Genomic DNA, 10,554 nt, shown 5'->3' with positions numbered 1-10,554 from the left:
TCCGGTTCCCGGAGGCGCGTGCGGTCCGTTTGGTTTTCGTGCGGGTTGGTGGGATGGGGCTGTTAGCCTTTCGACCCGGCGATGCATCAGCGGTAGTTTGCCACGCCCCCCCCCCCTTGAGGAATGCTCATGACCTACGTGGCTTCATAGCCCATTGATCTGCCATTTATGAATGGCCAGGTCACGCGACAGACGTGGTGATGATTCTGAGCAAGGCGCTCACTAGCGGTGCGAAGCCTTTTAGCAAACTGCCGCACTATTGTGAAAACAGCGATTTGGTGTTTGGCGAAGTACGGCTTGCTTACTTCCACCCTTATCAGTAAGAATGGAAAATTATTTCCCTAGCACATCTTGCGCTGCCTATGAAATAGATGCTTGGTGAGGGCTTGGATGACGACGGGTAAGATGTCCAACTTCTGAGGCAACTGTCCGCCCCACTGAGCAGTGACTTGGCGTTTCGCACGGTTTTCGCGACAGCCTCACGATGCACGTGTCGCTCCGCGATGTTGCTGCAGATGTGTGAGGCCCGCCGCCACAATTGTGTGGCGGTTACGCAACGTCCAGTGACTGGCCGGCAGTCATCGGTTGCATCAGCCGAGCAGACGCATTGCCTGCGGTTCCGACACGTGTCGTCGATCTTGCCGTGACAGCTCAGTTGCAAACTGATTCTTGCAACCTACATAACTATAGACTGTAGTGCGTGAAGGAATGTGTAAATATTCTGTAGCTGGTGATAACACGTATACGTGCATGCAAGCAAATACTACGCATTCCTCCTCCATTTTGTTCGTGCCTGGCGCGTGCACATCTACCCGCAGAATGCAGAGCCCATTTAGGTCATTCCGGACAAAAATGACCGTTGCAGAGCCCATTACATTCGCCCCCAAGCAAGTAAAAACAACCCGCTAGAGCTATGAACGTTTGGTGCCACGCTTCTTTGCTGCTGCAGAACCACTGACCATGGCGGCCGCGGCGAGAGGCGGGCACCGCCGTGCTGAGGAATGCAAGGCGGGTCGGGGTCGGGGGAGGGGGAGGGGAGGGGGCACCGCGCCTGCCCGGCCGTGTAACTGTGCGACTGTCCGAGTCGCGCCTGGCCGGCAGCCTCTGACCGTGACCTCACCGGCGTGACCTTCCTGACGGGGTCGCCGACTGTGTCGGCAAGCGCCCGCGCGTGACGCCCGACCGCAGAGGGGGAGGGGGAGGGGCCGACGGGTCACGACCTCTGTCTTCAGCGACTGGAAGGCGACGAGCACGCGAGAAAAGGCGACTACGCACATGGCGGCACTTCACAGCTGGCGCGGGCTTCAAGCGCATTTGAAGCTGACACGCGGAGGAGATTTTCCAAGCGACAGACACATCTAGATTCATGGTTGGAGATCTCCTTATCTTTCAAAGCGTGGTTCCAACTCTCACCAGGCGGTTGGCCTGACGTAACGACAGCGAACTAAACGTTTTCTTCGACTAGATGGGCGCGCCGACGGCTCGCACTCAGCGGCAGGCGTCCACTAACGACAGGCTAGTCACTAACGAGAGGACGTGCTGGTGCTGGGCAGACGGTGGGCATGGTGGGAGAAGGCCAGACGACGAGTGGCTTGCGAGAAAATAAAGATTGTAGATGAAAATGAATAGTGGATGTATGATGCAGCACAAGTGTGTGGATCTATTAAATCAGTGACGTAATTCATGATAGCAGCGGTACTGCATTCATGTTTTTAGTCACGTTCATTCCTCGCCGCGAGAACCCCTCTGGACCCAGGCCAAGACATTTTGTGACGATGCTGGCGATCAAGATTTTCGCGTCTTGTGGAAACCCGCAAGCATTCACACACACTCGTGTGACATGCCACACCATGTGCTGCCCACACTGCGCAGGCTGAGCTGCGAAGCAAGCTGTAGTTTACTCTCCCTGCACCGCAGAATGTGGCGACAAAGGCGGGCTAGCATGCCTCTCAGCCTTCTGCCGCGCGCCACACGAAGGCTCGGCTTCCCGGCCGGCCAGCAGGCCTGCGCGTGCGCTCCCACCAAATCTCTCGCAGCCGCCGACGGTTTTACTCTGCGGAGAAAGCCGTCGTTTGGGGCTCTCGGGACCGCATGGTGCCGCACGGCGACACTTTCGCCGTGCGCGTGGCGCGGACGGCGCGCCGACGGACGCGCGCGACCGCCGGCCACTCGCGGCGTCCCGCTCCGGCGCGCGCTCCTCGCGGCGACAAACAGGTACCGCGCGCACGCGCGCGCAGGCTCGGCGCCTGCGGGAGTGGGGCGCGTGTTTTCCTGCCCTGCTAATCCGCCCGTCAGGCAAGTGCAGCACCCGCGGAAACGGATTTGGAGATGCGAGCGCGGTAATTGCGCGCTGGCGGGCTGGCTTCACGAAACGGAACGCTGGAAAGTCGTGTCCAGCCGAATTGTAGCCTTAAGCTCGGTAGCGTGTCACTGGGCAACGGTGTGAGTTCCGCAGCAGGAACTGGAACGCCCAGCCCAACCCGAGCCCATACACGGCTGCTGATTGGGTGGGTGGACTATTCAGGTGGCCTTTTTCCCAGCTGGGCGCCGCGGTAGGAGTGATAGCCCGGTTTGGTTTCAGGCGCGGGGTTTCGCGGCGCTGCTGGCACGTAATCGCTCAGCGTCAGAGCCGTTGGTGACGCCAGTTACGTGTAATGACGCTGTTCTTTCGTCCTGCCAATGTAAGAAACCAAAGCGTATGCAGACACGACGTCGGGTATCGAGCGCGTTTCCCACTCCGGCCGTTTGGAGCCAGAGCTGCTGGTTGTGTCGGTGAAAAGCTGAGCTTGCAACGGGATTTTACTGGCCACGCTGGCTAAATCAAAAACACACACATATATATATATATATATATATATATATATATATATATATATATATATATATATACTCACATGATTCGCAGATGTGTCTGACGTTAATCACGTTTCTAGATCGGAGTGGAATGTAGACATCGTTTGAAAATCACTGCAATCTAATGTGCTAATGTCTGATCAACGTCTGGCCGTCACTCCTCGCACCATGCAGGCATCGTATAAACATCAGTGGAGGGCTGGCGGTTTCAGCTTGTGAGGAAAAACGACCCGGAAAACCCACTAACAACGTCTGACTGTTCTCGGTGATAAATGACACACGCTCGACACACCTGCGGTCCGCAACGCTGCAGCTGCATCCAGACCGTCTCAAGGAATCCAGACCACGTGCACCCACGTTCTAGATGTTAGGCCGCCTTTGACGCCGGTTTTTGAATGCCTACAATCGCACGGCGGCAGCCGAGCGGGCCGACTCTGGTCCCGGCCTGTTTGGTTAACGACAGCAGCGACCCGACCGGCGGCGACGCAGGGCCGTGCCCATTCCCATCCGCCGCGCGCGCTGCAGTCCCACGCGCTGAAAATGGAGCACGCGAGTCGGCGTGGCCGCGGCCGTGCCGGGCCGGCGGAGCGCAGCGGCCGCCGTAGTGCAAGGCGGCGCTGGAGACTGCAGCGCCGGGAGACACAAAACACTAGCACCGAAGACTGCGGTCGCGCACAGGAGTCTAACACCTGAGACTGCCGCCGCGCACGCGGCCAGCCGGCTCTTTTCTGGCGATCCGTTTGGATGTAGAGTTGGCGGCGGCTGGGCCAGGGGAGTGCGCTACAAGGAGCTCTGTGGCACTCCGAGTGGCTGACAGTCGCCGGTGAGTGCAGGCATGGCTCATTGGTGGAGTGTGAGGATCTGTATCGACCATGCAGTCTTCGTTCCAGCACCCTCACTCTGCGGTGCAGGTGTAAGTTGATGAAATTAACTTTGCACTCCCGCAAATTTCTTAGAATGTGGGGAGAACCCCTCATACATATATATCGATCACACTAGCATAAGAAACAGCGCCGGAGAGTTTCCTGAACAAGTGCGTTATCAATGCGCACAAGGCCGGTGCGCCCCAAAGCCCAAATCATCATCCTCATCATCGTACTAGGCCATCGTGCTGCAGGTGTAGACGCACTCACAGGCGGGCCAGCCAAGGTCGGTCAGTTACGAATGAGCCCAATCTTTGTCATGACTTCCAGACGAAGGTCAACCTCCCCTTCCGCATTAACGGAGTAATTTTGTATCATCACATCATAAACCGTCGCACAGGTGGTGTCAACAGCGACCTTGACATTTGACATTCGATTTGACACATCTCAGTAGGTGCTGGAGCCCGCAGGAAAGTACCGGCTCGCATGCCATGCCAGTGCCCTCGCCGCCTCCCCTCCCAGCCCGCGGCGGTCGGCGCGCCCGGCGCATTCCTCTGGCCGTTCAACCCTGCGCGCATGCGCACTGCACGCACCTGGATTTGCTTCCGGTCGACGCGGATGTACACCCAGTTGTCGGTGCCGAACGCGATGCCGAGCAGGGTGACGGCCACCACTCCGGCAACGGTGGCCAGCGAGAGCGTGATGGCGGAGCACGGCATGGCTCTGTGGCTGGCTCGCTCGCAACGTGCGCACACACCCGGCCGCCAGGCTGCGCCGACTCCGACTGGCGGTCAGGTGCGCCGCCAGGTGAGAGAGCGCAGACAAAATGGCCGCCGAGACGCCGCCGCCGCCGCCGGCGCAGCCGGAACGCCTGCAGACGCGGCAGCGGCGCGGCCAGGAGAAGGCGGTCGGGGAGGGAGTGGATGGCGATGTGGCCGGTGTCACAGCGCTGGATAAGCGCGGTCCTTAGCCTGAACGTGGGCTGGAGATGGGACTGGCCACTAGGCGTGTACAAGGTCGCCCCGTCATCAGAGGGCGGACGGTTGTCAGTCCTCTTGGGGTCTCGCCTGGGCGCCGTGCGTCGCGAGCCATAATGAACTGGCCCTAATGTGACCGGGAGTCATCTGTGAGGAGGAGAACTGGCCGGTGTGATGCCTCCCCTCTGCCCGGCACAGTCTTCCTGTGCTTGCCCCGGTCTTCCGGATCAGTATCCATTGCACCTGATTCGGTGCCCATCCTGCCCATGCCCGGTCTCCCCTCTGCCCAGCCCGGTTTCCCCTCCACCCGCTCCGATCTGCCCTCCGCCAGCCCAGCCTCCCCCCCCCCCCCATCGCCTCTGCCAGCGACTGCACCGACCGCGGCACCTGTGTTCCGCTGCGGGCTTGTGTACGGCGGGCGGACGGCAGGTGCCGGCCCCGACCACCCGAGCCGACTAATTTGGGGGACGTCACGCCGCCAACAGCCAGCGGAGCGTCCCTGCCGGGCCCCGCCAGACAGCTCCCGCTGGGGAGCAGAGGCGGACCGAGCGAGTGCCGTCGGTGGGGTGGTGGGGTGGTGAGCCGACGAGCTCGTGGAGCAGGCCGGGAGTGGACGGGCTCGGAGCTTGGCAGGTGGGGTGCGCTCCCTCAGAGTCGAACGCCTGGAGTCGCCCCTGCCGGGGTCGTGGAGCGAGCTGGAGCCGCCCGTGACGGTGTTTTGACGGCGATCGCGGGCGCGGGCTCGGTCGCGGCTGTCTGCGGAATGGTCGCTCTGATCACAGCTGGAGGCGAAGGCCAAAACGCTTATCTGTGTTGGGACAAAAAAGGAAGAAAGACTCGGGGTGGTGTTCAGCTACTGAAACTTGATGCGGGAAATGCGTGATATGGTGGTCAGCACCGCAGCTGGCTGTGAAACCCCAGGGTACCACAGAGTAGCATCAACGGCTTCAGAAAAGTAACGCGCATGTGAACTCAAATTAATGTTGCTTGTCATCCATTTTGGAGCTACGTGGCTGGCATTCAACATAACGAAATACTCCAATATGTACAGCTGATGAAACGTGATTACGATGACCGCTTACTCAGGGTCTCAGAATAGGTGCTGCATTTGTAGGAGCCTTGGAAAAGACATATGAAATTTGTCTGTAGGCAGCTATGCTCGTAAATGCGAGTACAATATCTGTGGCATGTTCCTGGCCACAGTTAAGTCTGAGGTTTAAGTTTTATATCATCACGGTCCACCAAGTTACCGAGACATGCCATCTCGAGTGAAGCTGAGCAATAATATATTTATAGAATAGAATGCCAGAAATATTACTGCAGTAATTTAACAAATAAATATACCAATGTTGCGATCCGTTAAAGGTCTTGTTGCATCCTTGGCCCCTGGCACTCCGGGCGTTCAATCTTGCCGATGTGGTCAGCTGGCGCGTCCCACACCGCAGCGACACAGCCTCCCGCCACAGCAGCCACGCAGCTATGCCGGCTGGCTGGGGTGCCGTCCCACAGGCACCGCAGCGACCCCGGGCTGGCCGCCAATACAGCCACGCCGCCCTGTCATCCACCTGAGCCACCACGCCGGTGGGCCCTGCGTGCTGGCTGCCGTTGTTCGGCGACCTGCCACGCGCCTCCACGCGGCACATGAGAAGGAAAGCCTCGTCGCCCTGACCAAAAACCGAACGAGGACAGAAGTAATGGTGTCGTGTGAAAGTGTCAAATGCTGCTCTAATACTACGCTGAAACATTTCATGTCCTCACCCATCAAACGACAAAGTCGTTCATGTTTACACTAAGAAGGGTAGCGGGGGTCGATGAAAACCTCCCCATCGTAGGTTTTCTGAGAATTTTCAGCTATGTTGTGCATGCGTCGAATTCTTCAGTAGCCTATGGGGCATCCATTGCACGGGTTTGGACACAAAATAATCGTGGTGGTCCCTGTAAGGATCCAAGGCCTGCACGGCGCGACGGCAACCGCGATCCCCAAAAGCGGTCGATGAACCCTCCCCCAAGGGTTCCTGCAGCTATGTTGCGTGCGTGATCTCAGATGGGCGGCACGGGTTAACACCGTGGTTTAAGGTCCCTGTAGGGGAGCTCGGCGAGCGGCAACCGACGATCCCGCAACGCGCGCTGCGGGCCGATAGTTACATTAATGTACCTATACATTATAAGGAAAAGACAAAACGCATAACCCTATGCTCTGTGGTACTGAAAATTGAACAAGGAACACACCTAATTAGGTTCCATGTCCCCACAAGTCATAGTATTGTACATAAACCAAGAAACACTAAAATGTTCAATTTTTTGGATAATTTTATATTTACCCTGGCATAATGGGTTCGACTATTAACAAAGAAAGATACAACTAACCATCAATCGAGAGATGCTGTTGAGACCGGTCCAGCGGTGCTTTTTGCCAAGTTGCATTTTTCTTAGTTTGTAAACGGCAAGGGGCCACATAGCCCCCCTCCCCCATCAGTCCAAGTTATGAATAACGGCGAATCTGGGCGAGGTTTAAGGCAACGTCCCTTAGTTTTTCTAAATGCTCAAGTTCACTACATAATACCATGGCCATTCACGGATTCTGAAAATTACCCGACAATAGCGACACCTATGTTCCGCGAAAGAGGAAGAAAGCGTCGGGAAACTGGCGCTCTTGGATGGGTGATTCAGTTACAAATAATGAGCCGTCTGTTGGGAGTCACAATCGTCTTCGAGCTTTAACAGGACGTGATGAGCTCATCACTGCGGGTCGCGTGCATTGTTCCAGGGTGGTACATCTGGACATCAGGCTTGGTGCACCTGACATGCAATGGTAACGAACAGCGAGAAACGGCTTCCGTTGTACGCGTCTGTCCAGTGACACTAAAGTGAAGTTACTGTGTACCATCACCATTATATCTGCCACCACAAGTAAAAAGGGGAAAACTATCCGTCCTTATCGATCACGAGAGCGATTACCATGCAAAAAAAAGAAATCAGGAACCACGTGTTACACAACCGTGCCCGCTTGAAAAAAACTAAAATTATTGAAGCTAGCTTAGTAATGAAAAACGCTTCGAAGCAGCAACGTGGGAACACCTTTTGCATAGAATGGACAAGCGGCAGCCCATGGGCCGATAGGATAAGCGAGTGTACTTTATGCGGCCCGTGAGGGGGATCACAAATCTGTTCCGATAATATCTGACGAGAGGCAAAATTGGTCAAACCCACTATTCGGCCACGCATAGTGCAAACGTAGTTCGGAAACCAAAGTTCACCAACTTTCAGGAAGTGAACTTTCAACTTGTTATCAGGTTGTCTTACGAAACGATAAAATGGACCAATGCGCAGTGATCTGCGGCTTGCATCAACCAGAGTCGCCCGTTTTAAAGTCAGGCGAAGACGGTGCAGTTCGCGAGATAGTAGGAGGAGCCATCCCTACCTAATGTGAAAGAGCAGGGTGAGTTGCAACATATCCAAGTAGTATCAGTGTGCTTTCTCCCAAATGTATGTGACGTACGACAGTCTTGAGTCACTAAGCTGACACACAGCAGCTTCCTGTACTCTTCAGTGTACTTCCGGCCGCATACGCACAAGCGTCTTGGGGTGCGCACGGCGGTTATGTTTTGTGCATGTCGTTGAAAACGCGATAGGTATAGAGGCGTGTTTAAGGGCTCACGGCATATCTTGACCAACTTGAATGTTATAGTAAGTAGTGCTGAAGCATAAGTGTCGTATACACGGCAAAGTACGAAGCATATATCAGCCAATGATTTCGGGGTGGTGCGAACTCTCAACCAAGACGTCGGCTGGTGCATAATGTGCCAGCTGTGAATGGAACATGTTAAATCATTGATGCATTGTATTGACAATATCTTATTGACCGAGCTATTGCCAATGACTGGCTGGCAGACAGAAAGTGACAGCAATAGGTTAACACTTGAGATCGGCGGCCTCAGATGTATCAGATGAGCGTGCATATGAAAAAATCGGCCACAACTCCTATCGTGGCAAAGGGAAGGCTTAGGGGGATGGGGTGGGGGGTGGGGGTATTGCTTTCCCGTGCAAAACGCCAACAAGCGAAGTACTGCGTGTCAACTGGAAGAAATTTTCGGACCCAAGATGACGCGATCCTTGTCTCCCCCTCCAGTGACGCCACCCCCGAACCAGCGCCTCTGCAATGACGTTTGAGGGATCACAAGCTGGCAACACTGCACTACGCGAGATGGGATGCATCACTGATGCTTCCTGCCTCGCCGGGTTCGTGCATCCATCCCTTTTCAAGTGTTCCTGCGAATCTCATCAATCCATGACGAGACGTCCGCTTTCCATGACGTGAATAAGCCACAAAACGGGCTCGAGAATTAGCATGGCATGTAACTCAATTTAACTGTGTGGCTTTCCTCAGACAATTCTAAGCTACCAAGACGTCCAAAATAGTAGCTTACTCTCATAAAACCCACTTTGCTATGAAACACCACTTGCCTGCGTCGGATTTCCACGAGTTGACAGCAGGAAAGCGTTCGATAGTTCGCGATTCTGACGAGTCTATTGAGCCCACGGCCATCGGCTGGCTTCGAGATATCGCAAGTGGGGCATTTTACCCGTGATACGTTTAGCCCCGGTCTGCTCTTCCCTAAATCTTGAAACACTTATGAATATGCTCGTGAAAAACATGCTGTCAAATATAAGAGTGAGACTTGTTTCCATTTTACACATATGATCGCCTGACGACCTGATCTTTTTTATACAAAAGTTGAGCATGCCTTAAAAAACTAAAACAAAAGCCTCGGGCAATGTAAAATTTGTATATATATATATATATATATATATATATATATATATATATATATATATATATATATGTGTGTGTGTGTGTGTGTGTGTGTGTGTGTGTGTGTATGTGTGTGTGTGTGTGTGTGTGTGTGTGTGTGTGTGTGTGTGTGTGTGTGTGTGTGTGTGTGTGTGTGTGTGTGTGTGTGTGTGTGGTGTGTGTGTGTGTGTGTGTGTGTGTGGTGTGTGTGTGTGTGTGTGTGTGTGTGTGTGTGTGTGTGTGTGTGTGTGTGTGTGTGTGTGTGTGTGTGTGTGTGTGTGTGTGTGTGTGTGTGTGTGTGTGTGTGTGTGTGTGTGTGTGTGTGTGTGTGTGTGTGTGTGTGTGTGTGTGTGTGTGTGTATTATTGCACGGAGAGCCGCTGCTGACGTCAGAGGCAACACACGCACATGCAACTACAAATGGGCGCCACGCAGATGCATACAGCTTGTTTTTTGCACTATACGTAAGCCGGAGCTGTTTGACGAATATTGAACAGCTGAGTCATGAGTGAAGTGAAGGTGACTGCTCTATAATAAGTCTGACGTATGTACACTCAAGAGCAGAGCCGCTGGTCTGGCTGGTTGTTGTTGTTAGGAGAGACTATCCAGCAGTGGTGATCTCAATGTGAAATAACGTTTGGCGGGGATACTGAGTTCATGACATCTGCTATCAGGAAAATAGATTGTAACGTACGTAATACGTCTGTATGTAACATATGTCTTAACATATGTATTCAGCGTGCGCGCGCAACCACGCCGGTGCCGGAGGCGCCGCTCAGAGACGGCCTGAGGCTGGCCAGTCCTCCAGCCAGACACCTCGGGTTGATATGACCATAATGGAACAACCTCATTAAGAGACATCACAGCCAGAAGAGCACGCGACATCGCCATCCGCGCCGGATGCAGTACCGCGGCCTGCGGGACCGCCGGCGCCACGGCCGCCTGGGCAGGTGGCGCTTCTGTCCATACAGGAGGCTGGGTTGTAGCCGGCGGCGAAGGTGGCGCCACGATAGCCAAAGCAGATAGCGCTGCCGTCAACGCCGCAGACGACACCGCAGCCGGCGGCGCAG

Source organism: Pollicipes pollicipes, unplaced genomic scaffold (genome assembly GCF_011947565.3).
Source record: "Pollicipes pollicipes isolate AB1234 unplaced genomic scaffold, Ppol_2.1 Scaffold_7262;HRSCAF=8765_pilon_pilon_pilon, whole genome shotgun sequence".
Lineage (NCBI taxonomy): Eukaryota > Metazoa > Arthropoda > Thecostraca > Pollicipedomorpha > Pollicipedidae > Pollicipes > Pollicipes pollicipes.
Note: the sequence above shows the minus strand (reverse complement) of the source record.